We start from the raw sequence: 20,654 nt of genomic DNA, 5'->3' as shown, positions 1-20,654 counted from the left end.
ATAGGGTTAAAAACCTAAAATCTACCAAAATGTTTAATCAGAAAGTGTATGTCTTTTGTGCCATTTGGGCTGAAGCTTTATTGATGTATATCAAGTATTGAAATTGTTATGTCTCATTGATTAACATGGAAAGCTTGTCGCATGATTCACATATGCCTTTGTTGTTCCTTGTTCCCTTTGCTTCTGCTATATTAAAGTATATATATGGCATAGCGTCATATTGTATCTATTATTGAACTCACTAAGCGTCATCGCTTACCCCTCTCAGTGTTTAACAATTGCAGGAAATGAGAATCCAGTATAGTCATATACTGTTGGAAGATTTAGAATAGTTTGTACTATAACTTTTGTACTTGCGTTTACGCATTTATAAAACTATAATATCCTGGTTAGTTATGTAATAGATTTAACATTTTGTAATATACTAAAACTTAGTCAGTTTGTATCCAGTCTTTTGTAATCACACTATCAGTGTAAAATATTATTTATAAATATGCATGTAGCATGTTTTGGAGTAATATGATGTAGATTTAAGTTTTATTGAAAGTGGTCCTCTCAATCATATGGAAGTTTGGAGTCTTCATCCACTCAATTTCATTTTTCTTGTGTTTTTCATATTTTTTGAATCGCTCTTTCCGATTCAAAATATTCCGCAATATTGAATCAGAGAACTTGTTTCAATTGATTTTTTTTTGTTTCAATTATGCACTTTGTTTGTTAGATCAAGTGATTACTGGTCAATTTCTATTTGATTTTCCTTTCAGATCTCTCTTTTTGAATCTAAAATCTCATTTCTTCGTACAACAATGGCAAACTTCAACATGAACACTATGTCAAGTTTCTCACAATTGCTCGGATCATCTACTAAGATTTTGATGCTCATTCCACAATACTATGAGAAGTGGGCCGATAGAATGGAGGACTATCTAAATGGAATAGATGAAGATCTTTAGAGATGTATCAAAAGTGGAAATTATCGTCCTGACATGCTTGAAGAAGTTGGAGTTGCTGGTTCTTCTTCTGATGTCGTTTTGCAAAAGGATTTACCGGAAGTGAATGCAATAAATGTTTTCGTGAACTACGTGGTGCTCTTCTACCAGTAGTTTGCAATTGAGTTCGAAGTTGTAAAACTGCAAAGGAGATTTGGGACACAATGAAAGAAAAATATCAAGGTAATGAGAAGACAAAGAAAAGCTCTGTGAAGCAATGTTTATTGAAACTGGTTGAGTTCAAGCAGAAGGATAACGAATCAATAGAGTCTTACTATGATTGTTTGAATGAACTAATGTTCAATTGTACGTGATATGGTGTTACTTGTTCGACTCTGGAGTACAATCTTACTTTTTCTGATGGGATTGAGAAAAGAGTGCAGAAACTTTAGTCTCATGATCAAAAGCCAAGAGAGATTCGATGGTTACTCATTGGTTAATCTATATAATGTTCTTAAATCTCATGAAAGTGAGATAAATGAAAATGATGAAGAATGAAAGTTAAGCTTGGTAGGACCATTGGAACTGATGTCGAAAGTGACTGCCAAGGATTCTGAAGTCAAATCTGTTGAAGAATATAAAATTAAGGAAGAAGGCTTTTTTGTTAACTTTGAAGATGAAGCGGTGGCTTACTACTCTAGAAACAAAGTGAAGAAATTCTTAGAAAATCTGTTCAATCCAAAATATAAGAAAAACAAGGAGTTTAAAGGGTATAGCTCAACTGGAAAGAGTGTGAAGGCCGAGTCGAAAGAGGAAAAGAAAGAAGTAAAGAGCGTGGTTGAGAAGAAGGAGATGAAGCTCAAAGGTGATCCGGGTTATGATTGCAAGTACTGCAATGGGTCAAACCACTTAGCAAAGGATTTTATGTTGAGAAAGAAGGAGAGAGCGAAGGACGAAGAATATCATGTAGGAAAGATTAAGGAGATAAAAGCTCAAACCAAAGGAATATCTTTGATGGCTAGAGGAGGAGATGAAGATGAAGGTACATATCAGATCTTAGGAAGATGTTTTGTTTCAACAGGTGTTGACAAGTCTCCTATGACAGTAAAGGTACGTGATCTTCTTGAATCACTTGATATTCCTTCTAATACTTATCATGCAGTTTTAACAGATTTTGATGATACTCTTTCTTATCTTAATGATATGTTAATTTCCATGAGTAGAGAAGGTGAACGATCGAAATCATTGATATATGTTGTTCGAAACAAATTGGAAGTTAAGAAGAGTGTCGTTGAGAGTTTAGAGCTTCAATTAAGAACTGTTACAATAGATAGAGATTCTGTTAGGGCGGATAACTTGTTGTTAGTCAAACAAAGGAATATTTATTGTAATTCAGCTAAACGCTTGTATGCAAAGTGGACTGAGATGCATCATTCATCTGAAATATGCAAAGAACAACATCGAAAGTTGCTTCCTTTCTTGGCTTTTAAGAGAGAAAAGATAGATGAAACTTCTTATGATTGTGAAAAGAAAATATCTGAGTATGGTAAGATTCCTAATGATTCATATGCATATGGAATAGTTAAGATTGATGAATGCTTAAATGCTGATTATCTTGTGCATATTGCAAATGAAACTTTAACTAAAAATCAACAAGATAAGATTTTGAACATGACTGAGAAGTTGACATTTGATTCTAAAAACAAATTTGCTAATATCGAAGATGATTATGATAATATTAGTGAAATTAAGGCCGAGGTAGGTGTCGATTGCTCTCTGTTATCTATTATTAATGTCAATTTGACAGATAAAGGAAAAGAAATATGTCATGATTCAATGTTGAAAGTAAACAGTGATCAACCTTCTACATCCAAAATTTGTGATCCTTTTGATCATGTTTTTCTGGAAGACTATGTGAGCGATGAGGATGATGTTTTAAATGAGACACCTATTCCTAGAGTTGTAGTCGAACAAGTCTATGAATAATCAAAGGAGTATACAAAGGTGTTGAAAGATAAAGGTGATAAGGTGAATCAAGAATTGAACAAACTGGTTTAGGAAGACAATAAAGAAAGGACAAAAGAAGGTTTTTATTCGAATCAAAACACAGTCGAAAATGGTTTGAACAAAAACTCAAAAACCTCTTAACAACAAAAACCAAAACATGTTTGAGAAGTGAAAACTGAAAAATCAAGTGTTGATAATAAGAACAAAGAAAAAGGTGGTTACTCTTTACCAAATATTTCAAAACCTCAAAAGGCAAAAACACAAATTTTCAAAGAAAAAGAAGAAAAATTGGTTTGTGAGGAAGGTGTTTCGAATACAAAAGAATGTAACAAAGCTTATTGGAAAATTGTAAAAACTTTTAAAAAACAAAAGGTTTCTAAGCAAAAATCATCTGAACACATTCATACATTTCCTCAAAATAAGGCATCATTTCAAAACAAACTGTATCAAAAGCAAAGTAGTTTTCCAAAAAGTCAAACCAATATTGAAAATCAATTTCAACAACATAATGCTCAAAATCATGGAAATGGAAACTTTGTTTAAATTCATAGTCAAAGAAATTTTGGTCAAACTTACGGAAATGGATGTTATCTTCAAAACACGGAACAAATAAATTTTGTTCAAAATAGTGGACAAAGGAATTTTAGTTCAAATCATGCTTAAAGATGTTTTGATCAGAATCAAAAACTTTTTCACCAAAATGGTGTTGGTTATCGTAATCAATACCGAAATCGATTTCAAAGTCCACCAAAAAGGTCATTTCCAAAATGGGATTTTGAAAATTTGGAAGTACAAGGAAAGAAAAATGAACCTTTCAAATCTAAAAATCCACACTTTTCAAATCCATATTCAAAGCAGAAAATGAAAGCATCATTTGCAAAAGGGAGAAGTGATGTAAGGAACATCAATCATTGGCTACAGGGAAAACAATATAAGTCAGGAAGGTATTCTCAAGTGAAAATTCAATTTGCTTACAAGATATACTTGAATGATTCGATGAGTGGAAGTACTTCATCACAGGAATCTAATCTGACTGTGCGAAAGTGGAAAGAAATTACTAAGAAGAAAGTTGATGGATTTTAGAAAAAGGATGAAAAAGTTAAAATCAATGTTGAAAGTTTGTAGTTGGCTTATAGGTTCTTCATTAAATAATGTGTTTTACACTAATGTCCTGTAACATCTCCTTCCAGCAAGCATCACAATATTGTTCGCTTTGGGCTCACAACATGAAAACTTCCCAGGGGGTCATATATCCCTGAATTGTTCTCACCCACGCATGCTTAACTGCAGAGTTCTTATGGGATCTGTTGTCCTCATGACTTTAGAATGTGTTACAACAAGGAAGGTATCTGCACCACCGATAAGGAAATGCTTCGTTCTCCTTCCAATTCGATGTGGGATCAGGTGTAACCCAACTTCACCCCCCCATTATAGGGTTCGACATCCCTATCGAACACATCGACCAATGCCCTAGCTCTGATACTATTTGTAACATACCATTCTGGAACGTATCATAATATTATCCACTTTGGGCTCCCGGTAGGAAAACTTACCAGGGAGTCACCCATCCCTGAATTGCTCTCACCCAGGCATGCTTAACTGCAAAGTTCTTATGGGATCTGCGGCCCTTGCGGATTTAAAATATGTTGTGACAAGGAAGGTATCCACACCCCTTATAAGGAAATGCTTCGTTCTCCTTCCAAGTCGATGTGTGATCAGGTGTAACCCACCGTATTTGTAACAATCAGATTCTGGTATGTCCCTTTTAGTACTTGGGTCGTTGATTTTATTGCAAAAGAAGTCCTTTCGTACATTGGGTGTACGTCTATGTATGCTTAGTGTACAAGGGCATATGGAGTCGGGACCTTGAGCCACGTATGCGGGGCATACGTAGCCATTCACTAAAACCCTAATTTTAGGGCATGATCCCTATTTAAGCTCACTTATAACCTTGAACCATCACTCTTATTAGCCTCTACTACCTTTGAACGTCCCTAAAAACCATAGTACCCTTTGATAGTGATCCTTGAGCTTGAAAGTGACTTTGGTGGCCTTTGTGGTGTGTTTGCAAGAAGAAGAAGTTGGTGAGCAAGCCTTGGACGTGGTTGAGCTTCATGATCCTAAATCTACATCGTCTTAGGAGGATTTTGGGGGTAAAAAGATCCTACCTTGTTAATCCTTTTGATACTTATAGTTAGGGTTTCTGTATAAGCTCATTTTTGGTTCATGGATTCTCTTTTGTGAGTTTGGGCAACTATAGAAACTTTTAATGCTAGATCTTAATCCCTTTGGTGTTAGAGGCATAAAAATGCTATCTTGGTGGTTGTTATGGCACCATGCATGAATATACGTCTTTAAAGTGAGTCTTAATGGACAAAATTGGATGTTGGGATCCCATAAGGCATGCAAAGGCAAAAAAGTTGCCAAATTTATGCCTTAGGACCCCTTAAATGGCCGAGATTTGGAAGTTGACGAAGTGACTGCATGGATTAAGCACTTAATGGCTAAAAGTGCTTAACAACTTAGTACGTTTGGCGTACTAATATCTACACCACACATAATGCTTGAGGATCGAGTACACTAAGCATACTCATGTTACGCTACGCATACGCCCAGTGGGCCGTTGGTCAATTATTGGAGTTTTTGTGACTTTTAGGCCTTAACTAGTTTTGGGCCTTGGCCTGTTTAGGATAGGTGGGCCCAGTTTTCTATTGTGGGCCTTGCGTGTCATGGTTTCGGCCTTTTGGGCCATGAAGCCCGTTATTGTGGACGGGATGAATATGGTAGACCCATTATGGGAAGGCTGAATAGGACATATTTTAGGAGTTGGACTTAGGGTTTTGGACGATGTTTTGGGTCTGTGACTTAATTTCTGATTAGGGTAAATTATGTATATTCAGTGGGGGATTGTCAGATCGGTAGCCGAGCAGTTAATATTTAAAATCAGTCAGAGGTGAGTCTTCTAAATATATCCATGGGTCGAAGGTACCAATGCCGACCCATTACTTTTCATGTGGAATGATAATTGTCTATGTGGATGCTTGTATAAAAGACCTTGGGGGTAGCCCGTAACACTTGTATGGAAGACCATGGGGGTAGCCCATGTTGTGGAAGACCATGGGGGTAGCCCATGGAATTTTAGGGGAAAAAGACCATTGGGGTAGCCTGTGGGAACTATTTGTATGGTATGTGGTATTTTAGGGAAACTAATTAAGCTTTTGGTTACAATTTTTATTGTGGTTTCAGGTACTTGTGGTACTAAAGGAAAGGGACCGACTTGATGGTGCACCATTAACTCTCCACTATTTTTCGCACTGCTTATGTTGTTACTCTAATAATTTGACATGTTTATTTTGGAATGAATTTTGGAAACAAATGATGGTTGTAATTCTTAATTGAAAATGAAAAAAATATCTGGTTGGTGGGTTGTTACAAGTTGGTATCAGAGCCTTGGTTTGAGGGATTCGGGCACACTCTCAGGTGTGTCAGAACTCAAACTGAAGAAATGATAATCTTTTCAAAAGAAAAAGAATCAATTTTAAAAAAAAGGTTTTCTTAAGTAAAAAGGGAGAGTAAAATGCGTGCGATTGGCCAAGCTTAAGTAAGTGTTCCCCAAAATTAACCTTGCTTATATATTGCGATTAGTATGATTGATATGTGAAGTCCATGCTAGAGTAGGGCTAAGGATACCTTTACGCCTTGTTCCCGAGTTCAACTTAAGGAGAGAAATGGGAGTAAACGGAGGGAAAGTGAGGGGTGTGGAAGGAAAATCGTGTTCCCGAGTTTCATTAATGAAAGAAAAGTGAGGGGAGGGGAAGGATTTTGGAGTCATATTTTCCTTCCAAATTTTCCTCCCAAATTGGGCGGATTTGGGAAGAAAGTGAGGGGAAGGAAAATTTTAAGTTTTATTTTTCTTTCCTTCTAACTCGGGAACACAAAAACATAAAATTTTCCTTTCATTTCCTTCGAACTCAGGAACACGTAATAATGAATATTTTCCTTCACCTCCCTTTCTTTCCGTCAAAATTTTCCTTCCCTTTCCTTTAATGAATTTAAAAAAAAAAACTCGGGAACAAGGCGTTAGGGATTATGTGATAAAATTTCTTGATTTGTGTGATGCCTTATAGCCTAGGAAAATTGGATGCCATATATTTCTTGGAATCGATGTTTACTTTGTATTTGCTAAGTGTATGTTTTCAAAGTTATATACGATTTGGATTGCGTAGCCTTAGAATGATGGATTCTGCCTCATTCCCTGTTCCTTTTTTAGTTCTAGAATCAGGGTAGAAACTTTATTTGACAGTCTATGCGATTCTATTTGTGTATAACTTGCATGCACAAGGCAACCTGCGGTCTTAATTAAGGTTTCTGGCTCTGTGAGGATTGAGAAATCCTAAAAGAGTAGGATATGTGTGTGTTGTGTTGTATGAGTTATGTTTCTGAGTATAGTTAGGTAAATTAGAGGTATCAGGTATGTCCTTGAGGAAGGTACATGTAGGTGTGGAAGGTAGTATTGGGCCCGTACTACTGAAAGCACTAGACATGTACTCGGGAGAAGAGCAGACCTGAAAACTCCAAGGAGTTCGGTGAGGAGGAATCCCTTCGAACTTCTTTATCAATTGTTTATGTGTTGTAATTCAGTTGAGGATGGTGATGACTACACGAGGAGGTTCAGGTTCGTGATCGGGTTCTCGCTTATGTTCAGGTTCTGGTGAGGAACTGATTAATGAGAGGATGCACGAGCTTATCGTAGTCGAGGTTACCCGCGACATCCTTGAAGCTACCCCAGTGATTTTCGATACAGTCAAGGGGGATTATGGAGATCATGGAGGAGCAACTCAGATCATTTCGAGACGAGATTGTCGTGGCTCAGATTGGGACCCGAACTCCCTCGTTCAGGGAGTTCAACGTATGTAGAGCACCTGAGTGCTTTGGGGCTAAGGACCCCATCGCTAGCCACCGTTGGATCGCTAACATGGAGAATGCTCAGCGCTTGAGCTTTTGCCCCGAGCCGACAAAGGTGGGATTCGCATCCTGCTTGCTGAGGGACCGAGCACGGGACTATTGGGAGGAGGCTACCCGAGCGGTTGGTATGGTGGCTGTTACAGAGATGACTTAGGAAGAATTTATGTAGAGGCTCTATCAGGAGTTTGCACCTGTCATTGAAGTGCAACAGCTGGCAAGGGAGTTCTAGGACCTTCACCACACTAAAGAGACTATGGTAGAGATCACCGCCAAATTCAGGGAGAGGGCATTGCTTGTAGATGAGGAGATGAGGAAGATGAGATATCATTCCATGTAGGGGGAAGATATCAGGGATTTCGTGAGTTTCTCAGGGTGCAAGACCCTGAATGATATGATTGAGAAGGCCCATGAGTGGGAAATCGAGTTGGAGCTCCGAATGAAACGGAAGCCAGAGTAGGTGCAGACAGCAGTGGGCTAGGCCAAGAAGCCCAAGACCTCCGATACTTCTAGCAGAGGCCAACAGGGTCGGGGTCATTATGCCAAGTGCGGCAAGCCGCACAGTGAGGCTTGTTAGGTAACATGCTCGGTATGTTACAATTATGTTCAGTCGGGCCACATGAGCAGAGAGTGCCCCAACAATGTCTTGATTTGTTTTCACTGCAACCAGACCAATCATAAAAAGGCCGATTATTCAAGGTTGTATAGGGGAGCAGTGGTGGTGCCTGTGTCAGCCACCTTCAGGATTACCGATGGCCACCAGGACAAGGTGGAGACTCCTGCGGTGAAGAGCAGATCATTTTAGTTAACCACCGATGAGGCCCAAAAAACTCCAAATGTAGTTACTGGTATGTGACTTAACTCTATATTTTATTGTTTTCATGTTGTGCTTATATTTTTTTATGATCTTGTATAGGGATCTTTTTGGTTAATGGGTTGTCAGCTCATGTTTTATTCGATTCGGGGGCTAGCCGATCCTTTGTATCTCTTGCGTTCAACAAGAAGTTTCGAGACGCTCCGGGGACTTTGGGCTCCCCTTTGGAGGTGGAGATTCCGGATGATCGTAATGTGAGCGCTACAAGGGTATTCCAAGGATGTGTTCTAAACATGTTCAGTAAGGGGTTTCCAATCAATTTGGTACCGATCCCCTTAAGGGGATTGAAAGCGATGATCAGGATGGACTAGTTAGGGTCCAATGGGGCCATGATTGATTGTTAGCGGCAGTTGGTGAGAGTTCGAACTCCGAGTCAGGGAGAACTAGTCATTACTGGTAAGAGATCTTCGCATGGGCTAGCTCTCTGTTTAGCTGGGAGGGCTAGGAGGCTTCTTCAGCAAGGTTGTTTTGGGTTTTTGGCTTATGTTTCAGATTTGCGAGTTGAGGCCACGTTAGAGTTGAGCATGGTACCCATTGTATGAGATTTTCCTGACGTATTTCCCAAGGAGTTACCAGGAGTGCCTTCTGAGCGGCAGGTTGAGTTTCAGATTGACTTGATGCCTGGTTCGGCTCCGATAGCTAAGGCGCCATATCGCCTAGCACCTCCTAAGAAAGAGTTGTCTATGCAGCTGCAGGAGCTGCTAGACAAGGGTTTTATCCGTCTGAGCAGTTCCCCGCGAGGAGCATCGATCCTGTTCGTGAAAAAGAAGGACGGTCACACAGGATGTGTATCGATTATTAGGAATTAAACAAGCTAACCGTGAGGAACTATTACCTACTTCCGAGGATCACCAATTTATTAGATCAGCTTCAGGGTGCATCTTGGTTCTCAAAGATTGATCTTCGGTCAGGATACCATCAGATGAGGATCAGTAATGAGGACGCACAGAAGACGAACTTCAAAACTCATTATGGTCATTACGAGTTCGTGGTGATGCCTTTCGGGCTCACCAATGCAACTACAATGTTAATGGATCTCATGAACCGGGTTTGTAGACCGATGTTGGATCGGTCTGTGATTATTTTCATTAATGATATTCTGGTCTACTCTAAGACCAAGGAGCAGCATGAACAATATTTGCGAGAGGTGTTGGAGAGCTTGAGGAGGGAGAGGCTTTATGCTAAATTTTCCAAATGAGATTTTTAGTTGCATGAGGTGTAGGTTTTGGGGCACATCATCAACCAGGGTGGTATCTTGGAGGACACGACCAAGATCGAGGCTATGATGTGTTGGGAAGTTTTGAAAAATGCATCTGAGGTTCGAAGTTTCTTGGGTCTTTCGGGGTATAATCGGAGATTTATTATGAATTCTCCAAGATTGCAGTGTCTCTGACTCGCCCGACTAAGAAGAATGTGACATTTCGGCGGGGTCCGAATTAGCAATTGGCCTTCAAGACTCTGAGGCAGAGATTGTGCGAGGCCCTGATTCTCACGTTACCCGAGGGATTGGATGATTTTGTGGTTCATTGCGACGCTTTGATTTTGGGATTGGCAGTTTTCCTTATGCAAAGAGGGCATGTGATTGCTTACGTCTTGATGCAGCTGAAGCCTCATGAGGTGAATTACCCCACACATGATTTGGAATTGGGGGCAGTAATGTTTGCCCTAAAAATTGGAAGCCACTACTTGTACGGGGTCCAATGTACTATCTACTCCAATCATAAGAGTTTGAAGTATTTGATGGATCAACCGAACTTGAATATGTGGCAGCGGAGGTGGTTAGATGTGTTAAAAGACTATGACTGTGAGATTTTGTATCACCCCAGGAAGGCCAATATGGTGGCTGATGCTTTGAGCCGTAAGGCGGTGTGCTCGTCGATCTGAGATATTTGTTTGAGGATAACTGTTACTTCATCCTTGATGGATTTAATCAAGGAGGCTCAGCTAGAAAGATTGAAAAAGTAAAAATGAAAGACAGAGCGGATTAGAGGGTAGATTCCTTTGTTTGTTAGAGATAGTCGGGGGTTATTGACCCAGTGTGGTAGGGTCTGGGTTCCAACATCAGGTGGGGTGATACAGGCGATTTTGGATGAGGCGTATAAATAAATGTTTTCTATCCACCCGGGGCCACGAATATGTACCGAGATTTGAGGTTGAGTTACTGGTGGCTCTGCATGAAAAGGGAAGTTGCTTGGTTTGTTGAGTGGTGTTTGACTTGTAGGAAGGTCAAAACCGAATATCAGAGACCTCACGGAAGGTGAAACCGTTACCTATCCCTATGTGGAAATGGGAGGAGATCACTATGGACTTCATCACCAAATTGCCCAGGACGGAGTAGGGTGTTGACTCTATTTGGGTCATTGTGGACAGGTTGACTAAGAGTGCACACTTTATTCCGATTGTCGAGAGTATATCCATAGAAAAGTTAGCGAATATCTATGTTCGGGAGGTGGTAGTCAGGCAAGGGGTCTCGGTATCCGTGGTCTCGCCCGCGATGTTCGTTTCACCTCCAGATTTTGGAGGAAGTTCCATGAGGAGTTAGGCACTTAATTGTATTTCAGTACAACATACCAACCCAAACCGAAGGTCAGAGCGAGCAGACGATCCAGACGCTCGAGGATAAGCTTAGGGCTTGTGTGCTGGATTTTAGAGGGAGTTGGGATACCGAACTTCCACTGGTAGAGTTCTCCTACAACAACAATTATCATGCTAGTATTGATCGACCACCATTCGAGATGTTGTATGGAAGGAGGTGTAGGCCATCGGGTTGTTGGGGAGAGGTCGAACATCTGGTCATGGGAAGCACAGAGGTAGTGCTTAAGACCACCGAGTTGATTCAGCAGGTGCGTGACAGGTTTCGGGTGATGTAGAGTCGCCATAAGAGTTATGCGGACCGACGTCGTTCAAACCTCGAGTTTTAGGTGGGAGAGTTTTTGTTGCTGAAGGTGTCACCTTGTAAAGGTGTCATCCGATTTCAAAAGAGGGGTAAGCTGGATCCCCGATTTATTGGTCCATTCAGGATTTTTGCCTGTGTTGGCAGGGTTACATACCAGCTGGATCTTCTTGATGAGCTCAATCAGATCCATAACACTTTCTATGTATCTCAGTTGCGGAAATGTGTAGCCGATGATTCTACCATGATCTATGTAGATGATATTGTGTGGAGAAGCCCGTTATGATTCTATACAAGAAGACTAAAATTTATGTAACGAGGTGGTGAATTTGGAAAAGGTGCAATGGCAGCACCGAAGGTACTCCTACTGGACGTGGGAACCGGGGGATAAGATGAAAGAGCACTACCCATATTTGTTCATGGCAATAGACTTCAAGGACGAAGTCTAATTCAACATGGGGAGATTTGTAATGCTCGAACTCTGTTATGTCCCTTTTAGTCCTTGGGTTGTTGATTTTATTGCAAAAGAAGTCCCTTCATACACTGGGCGTACGTCTATGTACGCTTAGCATACAAGGGCATGCAGAGTTGGGACCTTGAGCCACATACGCGGGGTGAACAAAGTGTGCGCGGGGCGTACCTAGCCATTCACTAAAACCCTAATTTTAGGGCATGAGCCCTATTTAAGCTCACTTATGACCTTGAACCCTCACTCTTATTAGCCTCCACTTCCTTTGAATGTCCGTAAAAACCCTAGTACCCTATGGCAGTGATCCTTGAGATTCAAAGTGACTTTGGTGGCGTTTTAAGTGTGTTTGCAAGAAGAAGAAATTGGTGAGCAAGACTTGGACGTGGTTGAGCTTCAAGATCCTGAATCTACATCATCTTAAGAGGCTTTTGGAGGTACAAATCTCCTACCCTGTTAATCCTTTTGATTCTTACAGTTAGGGTTTTTGTTTAAGCTCATTTTTAGTCCATGGATTCTATTTTGTGAGTTTGGGAAACTCCAAAAATTTGTAATGCTAGATCTTAGTCCCTTTGGTGTTTTAAAGGCATAAAAAGGCTATCTTGATGGTTGTTATGGCACCATGCATGAATATAGGTTTTTAAAGTGAGTCTTAATGGACAAAATGGGATGTTGGGCTCCCATAAGGCATGCAAAGGCATAAAGTTGCCAAGTTTATGCCTTAGGACCCCTTAAATGGCTGAGATTTGGAAGTTGACGAAGTGACTGCATGGATTAAGCACTTAATGGCTAAAAGTACTTAACAACTTAGCATATTGGGCATACTAATATGTACGCCGAACTTAAGGCTTGAGGATCGAGTACGCCAAGCGTATTGATGTTACACTGCGCATACGCCCAGTGGGCCGTTGGTCAATTGTTGGAATTTTATGACTTTAGGGCCTTAAATAGAGTTGGGCCTTGGCCTGTTTTGGATAGGTGGGCCCACTTTTCTGTTGTGGGCCTTGCGTGTCATTGTTTTGGCCAATGTTTTTGGTCTGTGACTTAATTTCTGATTTGGGTAATTTGCATATATTCAGTGTGGGATTTTTGGATCGGTATCCAAGCAGTTAGTATTTAACATCAGACTGAGCTGAGTTTTCTAAATATATCCATGGATCGAAGGCACCAATGCCAGCCCATTACTTTTCATGTGAAATGATAATTGTCTATATGGATGCTTTTCTGAAAGACCTCGGGGGTAGCCCATGGCACTTGTATGGAAGACCATGGGGTGGCCCATGGCATTTCAGAGGAAAAAGACCATGGGGGTATCCCATAAAAATGTTTGTATGTTATGTTGTAACATCCGGATTCCCAGGTATCTTATTTTAAGTTCATATCTTGAGTTTTAGGGAGGGACTCGGTGAGTAGGTGCTTAGACTCGCCGAGCAGGATCGTGGATTATTGTCTGGATTAGTGATCGGACTCGACGAGTCGATGAGTGGACTCGGCGAGTCCGTGCTATTAAGTAAAACCCTAAATCTCAGGGCCTGAGCCCTATTTAAAGGCCCTTATGGCTATCATTTGCAGCCACTACTCCACTTTAAAAACCCTAGAGAGCAAAGAGAGCTTGGAGAGCATTTTGGAGGCTAATTCTTCTTCCTTTTGTGTGATCTTGCAAGGAGTGGGAAAATCCAAGATAGGACGTTTGTGGAGCTTGGATCGGTGTTGTTCACACTGAGATTCACGTTTTGAGGTACAAGTTCCTTCCCATTTCGTGTATTTGATAGATTCCTTGAATCTAGGGTTTCCTTTGTGCCATTTTGAGTTGGATTGTGAAGCTTATGAGGTCCCTTTGGGTATAGATGATAGATATGGACCTTGAGAGGTCCAAAAGGTCCCAAGCTTCCAGCTTTATGAGGTTTCATGTGAGCCTTGAGAGTTAAACCCCATTTTAAAGGTTATTTATCCATTTTTGGTCTTATAAGCATTGCATGAACGTAAAGTTTGAACCTTTACGTGACTTTTGAGTGTTAAGAGGTTAAATCTACTGGTTGGTGAAGCAGATCTGACCTCAAAGGATCGTTTGAGTGCTTTAATGGGAGGAACTCGTCGAGCCCAAAAGGGACTCGACGAGTCGAGTCGGGTTGCCCCACGATTCGCGACCTGTGATAACCCGTTGAGTGTAGGGTTGACTCAGCGAGTCGAGTGAGGACCAGGGGCGAAGAGGACGTGCATGGACTCGCCAAGTCGCATGAGTGCACTTGATGAGTCTGGTCAATGTTTGACCGTTGACTTTTGTTGACTTTTAGGGTTTGGTCAACAATTAGACTTGAAGATCATTTGAAGGGTAAAATGCTCTTTTAGCCTTCTTAGAGGACGTGGAAGAGACTTGTCTAGCCTGGAGAGCCGTTATTGATTTGGTATAATTATTTATGTGTTTCGGTAGCGGCTAGATCAGGGTATACGTGTGCGAGATTATCCGAGATAGCCGAGATGAGTCTTCTCACTATACTGTACCTGGAAGGGTACCTATGTGTGACCAGAAGGTCTTATATGTGCTATATATGCTGATATGTGATATGTATGTGTTATGTATGCTATGTATGATAAGGACCGGAAGGTCAAGATGATATGAACCGGTAGGTCAAGAGGACATGGACCGGAAGGTCAGGAGGTTACGGACCGGAAGGTCGATAAGGGTAGGATCGGAAGGTCTACCAGGATTTGGGACGGAAGTCCCATGAGACACTTGGACCGGAAGGTCCCACAGAGTTATGGCCTGGAAAGGCGTATGTGTTGTATGTGGTATTTTGGGGTACTCACTAAGCAATTATGCTTACAGCTGTTGTGTTGGGTGTTTCAGATACTAGTGAGGACCGTGGGAAGGCACCAGCATGATCCGTACACACTAAGAGGATTATGTAGTTGAGTTCTTTTGAGATTCTGGGATTTTTTTGCTATGATGAAATTAGATACAGTTGTTGGATATTGTTCTTTTTGGTGATTTAAAATACGATTTAAAAATGAAAAATTGTTTTGAAAATTTACGTCGTTACAAGTTGGTATTAGAGCCTTGGTTTGAGGGGTTCGGGTGCATCTTCGGATGTATCTGAACTCAAGACGAGGATTTGAGAATTTTTTCATAAAATAAACAATTTTTCCAAGAGAGTAAAAGATTTCGAGAAAGGCAGAACGGAGCAGTGTGTACGATCAGCTAGCGCCCGAACGGTGATTTCCCAAAATACCCTTACATTATGTGTTATGAGATATGTTATGATATGATATGCATGCTAGAGTAGGCTAGGTATTCATATTAGGACTAGACTGGCCTGATTTGTGATGCCTTAGCCTAGGAAGATTTCTGCTGCTATTAGATGCTTGAGAGTGAGTAGGTAGCAGTGATGAGCTTATGAGGGGTCTACCGAAGGGTAGGCTATGCTAGCGAGATGTAGAGTGCTTGTGATCTGGGATCCAAGGAGGAGGACTTGGAGTGAATACTGATGCGGTGTGGATGGTAGTATAAGGGCCCGTACTACCGAAGACACCGTATCAGTGTGCAGTCCAAGTAAGAATCCTTTGGGTACTAGGGAACAAGTAGGGTTGTGTTATCGAGAGCGAGTATGCTCAAGCGGATCTATGATATTTTATGTTGTATTTCAGAGAGACATAATGGTTGGCACACGCCATACACCTGAGAGCAGTGGTGTAAGTGATGAGGAGATCTGCAGGTTGATTCATGAGGAGGTGGCTGCTGCCATCCAAGCTGAGATTCCGGAGATGTTTGGTTCTATCAAGACCACATTGATTGAGACTTTTGATGAGCGTTATGCAGCAATGACTGAGGTTGCGGCTGCTGCAGCTACTGCGGCTGTGGCTACTGCTAGACCTTAGGGAGGTGACTCGTTGTTGTTTCGGGAGTTCAGCAACACGAATCCACCAGAGTTTGATAGGACGCAGGACCCGATCGTTGTGATAAGATGGATTTTTGATATCGAGTGATGCTTCTACAAGTGTTCATGTCCGGAGCATCTGAGGGTTTAGTTCACGCTGAACCAACTTGGCTTGGGAGCGAAGTACTGGTGGAAGTTTGTGACGGCGAGCTTCACTCTTGCAGAGATTTCGGAGGTGACCTGGGAGTAGAGGTGGCAATCGTGTCGTGTTATGTCGGGTTCGTGTCGTGTCGAAACACTAAACGGGTTGAAAGTGCTTGACCCTAACCCGACCCATTTAATTAACGTGTCGAGTCGTGTCAACCCGTTTATTTTCGTGTCGAATTCGTGTCGGGTTTCGGGTTAGGGCTATACCTTGAAATATGTCATGTCATGTGAGGTTAAAAGATTGAGCATGTTAAAAGAGTAGGAGTTGGGTAAGCGGAAAGGAAAACCTAATAGTTTAGAGGCAGAATAGATAAATTCATAGCAAGTTTAGATGACAAAATTAAAAGAGTAGGAGTTGGGAAGGCAGATGACAAGTTCGTGAGGATGTGAGAGTGGTGAAAGAGACTTGGTAGTTTGGGAAAGAATGGAAAAATTAAAATTAAGTGTTGATCTAGACGGCTAAGTCATTTCAACATTACAAAACGACTCAATTCGAAGGTTTTCTTTTACTTATGGTTTTGGTTGTGAATATTTCTAGTTTATTTAAATAATTCAAAAAACTTGCATATAAATAAACGGGTCGTTTTCGAGTCATATTCGAGTTGAAATTCTTAACCGTAACCTTACCTGTTTAATTTTCGTGTCGTGTCGTGTCAACCCGTTTATTTAAACAGGCTGAAATATCTTACCCAAACCCGTTTATTTCGTGTCGGGTTTCGTGTCGTGTCAATTTTTGCCACCTCTACCTGGGAGAGGTTCACCACCCTGTTCAGAGACGAGTATGTTGCCCCAGTGCAGAGGGAACGGTTGGCTCAAGAGTTCTTGACCCTCAAGCAGGGAACTGATTTTGTTACTGTGGTTACCAGGAAGTTTCATGAGAGGGCGATGTTCTGCCCTGAGCAGGTGTCTACTGAGCAGGCACGCATGAACCGGTATTTGGGTATTCTGAGGAGGGATATTCGGGAGTTCGTATCGAACTCGACTTATCAGACATTTTCCGAGCTCCAGGAAAATGCCCGAAAGAGGGAGATTGAGTTGCAGACTCATGCCAGGGAGGAGGCCGAGTCTCGGGGGATGGATCGGCAGCCGGCACAGTCTCAGCCGACAGCCAAGCGGGCAAAGCCCACCGATTCGAGAGTTGGAGGACAGAAGGGCCGCACTTGCGGAAAGTGAGGCAAGGGACATGAGGGAGTTTGTTGATCAGGTGCTTGCTACAAATGTGGCAAGGAGGGGCATATAGCCAAGGATTTCCCCAAGGGATTCATGGTTTGTTTTCATTGCGACCAGATGGGCCACCCGAAGGCCGAGTGTCCGCAGCTGCGGGGGACATCACAGGGAGCACAACAGGGATCTGCCCCTGTTGCCGTGCGAGCTTCTGAGGTTCGGCTGGTGAAGGCCGAGGCACCAAAGGCTCGCGGGAGAGCCTTCCAGTTGACAGTGGAGGAGGTCCGTTCAGCGACCGATGTCGTGGCTGGTATATATTCTTTCATTTATTTATGATGAGTTTGAGGTGTTGTGCTTATATTATGATATGTGTAGGTACTTTTCTTGTGAATTCTGTACCCACTTTGGTGTTATTTGACTCGGGTGCGATTCGGTCATTTGTTTCCTTAGCGTTTAGTTAGCACATCAATATCCGGCGAGAGCCGTTGAGTCGACCTCTGCGAGTTTCTATAACTGACGAGCAAGCAGTGTATACTACGGATGTGATTTGAGGATGTGTACTTGAGATCTTCGGTGTGGAGTTGCCGATAGATCTGGTCCCGATTGCAATAGGGGACGTGTGTGTCATATTGGGCATGGATTGGTTGAGGCGATTTGGGGCTATTATAGACTGTGAGCGTCAGTTGGTGACGATATGAGACCCTAGTGGGGGAGCGCTTACGGTGTACGCCGAGGGTACCCGATGTTGGTTAGCGTTTTGTTTGGCCGCCAGAGCGAGGCAGAGTTTACAGCAGGGCTGCAGCGGGTTTGTAGCCTATGTGATGGACACATGAAAGGCCACTGGGAGGCCAAGTTTGATTGATGAGGTTCCGGTAGTGCGTGAGCTCCCGAATGTTTTCCCGAGGAATTACCTGGTGTGCCTCCCGAGAGGCAGGTAGAGTTCCGTATCGATTTGGTTCCGGGGGCAGCGCCTATCGCCAAGGCGCCTTATTGCCTTGCGCCACCAGAGATGCAAGAGTTATCCTCGCAGCTTCAGGAGCTGCTGGGGAAGGGGTTTATTAGACCGAGTAGCTCACCATGGGAACGCCGATCCTTTTTGTCAAGAAAAATGATGGTTCACACCGGATGCTCATTGATTACCAGGAGTTGACCAAGTTGACGGTAAAGAACCGTTATCCTTTACCGAGGATCGACGATCTGTTTGATCAGTTGCAGGGAGCGTCTTGGTTCTCCAAGATAGACTTGAGGTCGAGATATCATCAGATGAGAGTGCGGGATGAAGATATCCAGAAGACGGCGTTCAAAACTCATTATGGGCATTACGAGTTCGTGGTGATGCCCTTTGGGCTCACCAATGGACCGGCAGCATTCATGGATCTCATGAACAAGGTGTGTAGGCCGATGTTGGATCGGTCAGTGATCATGTTCATTGATGATATTTTGGTTTATTTGAGATCTGGAGAGTAGCACGAGGAGCATCTGAGAGAGATCCTCGGGGTATTGAGATAGGAGATGCTTTTCGCCAAATTCTCCAAGTGTGATTTTTGGTTACGAGAGGTCCAGTTCTTGGGGCATCTCGTCAACCAGAATGGGATTTTGGTCGATCCGGCCAAGATTAAGGCAGTTATGAGGTGGGAGGTGCTGAGATCACCCACCGAGATCAGGAGTTTTCTAGAATTGGCCGGCTATTATCGAATATTTATCAGAAATTTCTCCAAGATCGCCGTGCCACTCACCAAGTTGACCCGGAAGGGTGTTGCTTTTTCATGGGGTCCGGAGCAGCAGACCTCGTGTGAGACGCTTCGCCAAAGATTGTGCGAAGCCACGGTGCTAGCCCTCCCGGAAGCGATGGAGGATTTTTTGGTGTATTGTGACGCATCGATATCGAGGTTGGGTGCAATACTTATGCAGAGGGGGCATGTGATAGCGTATGCGTTGAGGCAGCTAAAGCCTCATGAGACGAGGTATCCCACCCATGATTTGGAACTGAGGGTAGTGGTGCTCGCCCTCAAGATCTGGCATCACTATTTATATGGGGTTCAGTGTACCATTTACACGGACCACAAGAGCTTGATGTATTTGATGGATCAACCCAATCTGAATATGTGCCAGAGGAGATGGTTGGACGTGGTAAAGGATTACGATTGTGAGATCCTATACCGCCCGGGCAAGGCTAATGTTGTAGCTGATGCCCTGAGCCATAGGGCGGAGAGCGCCGTGATTCGAGACATTTGTATGCGGTTGACAGTGATGATTCCGGTGTTGGACACCATTCGGAAGGCCCGGGCAGGGGTCGTGAGACCGGAGAACCATAAGAGAGAGCAAGTGATTGGTCAGGTACCAGAGGTCATTACCGATATCCGCAGGATTATGACCTTTTAGGGTCGGATTTGGGTGCCGTATGCAGGCGGGGCGCGCACCATTTTGATGGAGGAGGCGCATAGATCAAGATTCTCGATCCATCCCGGGGCCACTAAGATGTTTTTGGATCTAAAGAAAGATTATTGGTGGCCCTGTATTAAGAGGGATGTAGCATGGTTTGTTTAGAGATGCTTGACATGTGGCTGGGTTAAGGCCGAGCACCAGCGTCCGCATGGCATGTTGCAGCCACTTGAGGTTCCTCAATGGAAGTGAGAATATATTTCTATGGATTTCATCACCAAGTTGCCAAGGACCACGAGGGGTGTCGATGCAATTTGGGTGATCGTCGACCAGCTGACGAAGAGCGCTCACTTTCTTGCTATCAATGAGAGCTTTTCTGCTGAGAGACTAGTAGAGTTGAATGTGAGGGAGGTGGTATCGCGACATGGAGTGCTGATCTCGATTGTATCAGATCGGGACGTACATTTCACTTCATGGTTCTGGAAGAAGTTCCACGAGGATTTAGGCACGAGGCGGCATTTCAGTACCGCTTACCACCCTCATACGGACGGAAAGAGTGAACGGACGATTCAGACGCTCGAGGACATGCTTCGGGCATCTGTGTTGGACTTCGGAGGGAGTTAGGACACGTATTTGCCGTTGGCTGAGTTTTCCTATAACAACAGTCACCATTCGAGCATTGGTATGCCTCCCTTCGAGTTGTTGTATGGTAGGATGTTTCGGACTCCCATCTGTTGAGGAGAGGTAGGGAAATGAGTGATGGGAAGCACTGAGATAGTGCTTCAGACGGCAGAGTAGATACAACAGGTCAGGTAGAGGTTGTTGACAGCTCAGAGTCACCAGAAGAGTTACGCGGATAGGCGACGATCCGAGCTCGAGTTTTAGGTCGGAGACT

The sequence above is a fragment of the Lactuca serriola genome, chromosome 7 (assembly GCF_051521515.1).
Source record: "Lactuca serriola cultivar US96UC23 chromosome 7, Lser_US96UC23_V15, whole genome shotgun sequence".
Taxonomy (NCBI): domain Eukaryota; kingdom Viridiplantae; phylum Streptophyta; class Magnoliopsida; order Asterales; family Asteraceae; genus Lactuca; species Lactuca serriola.
The sequence above is the reverse complement of the archived record's forward strand: the minus strand, read 5'-3'. Positions refer to the sequence as shown.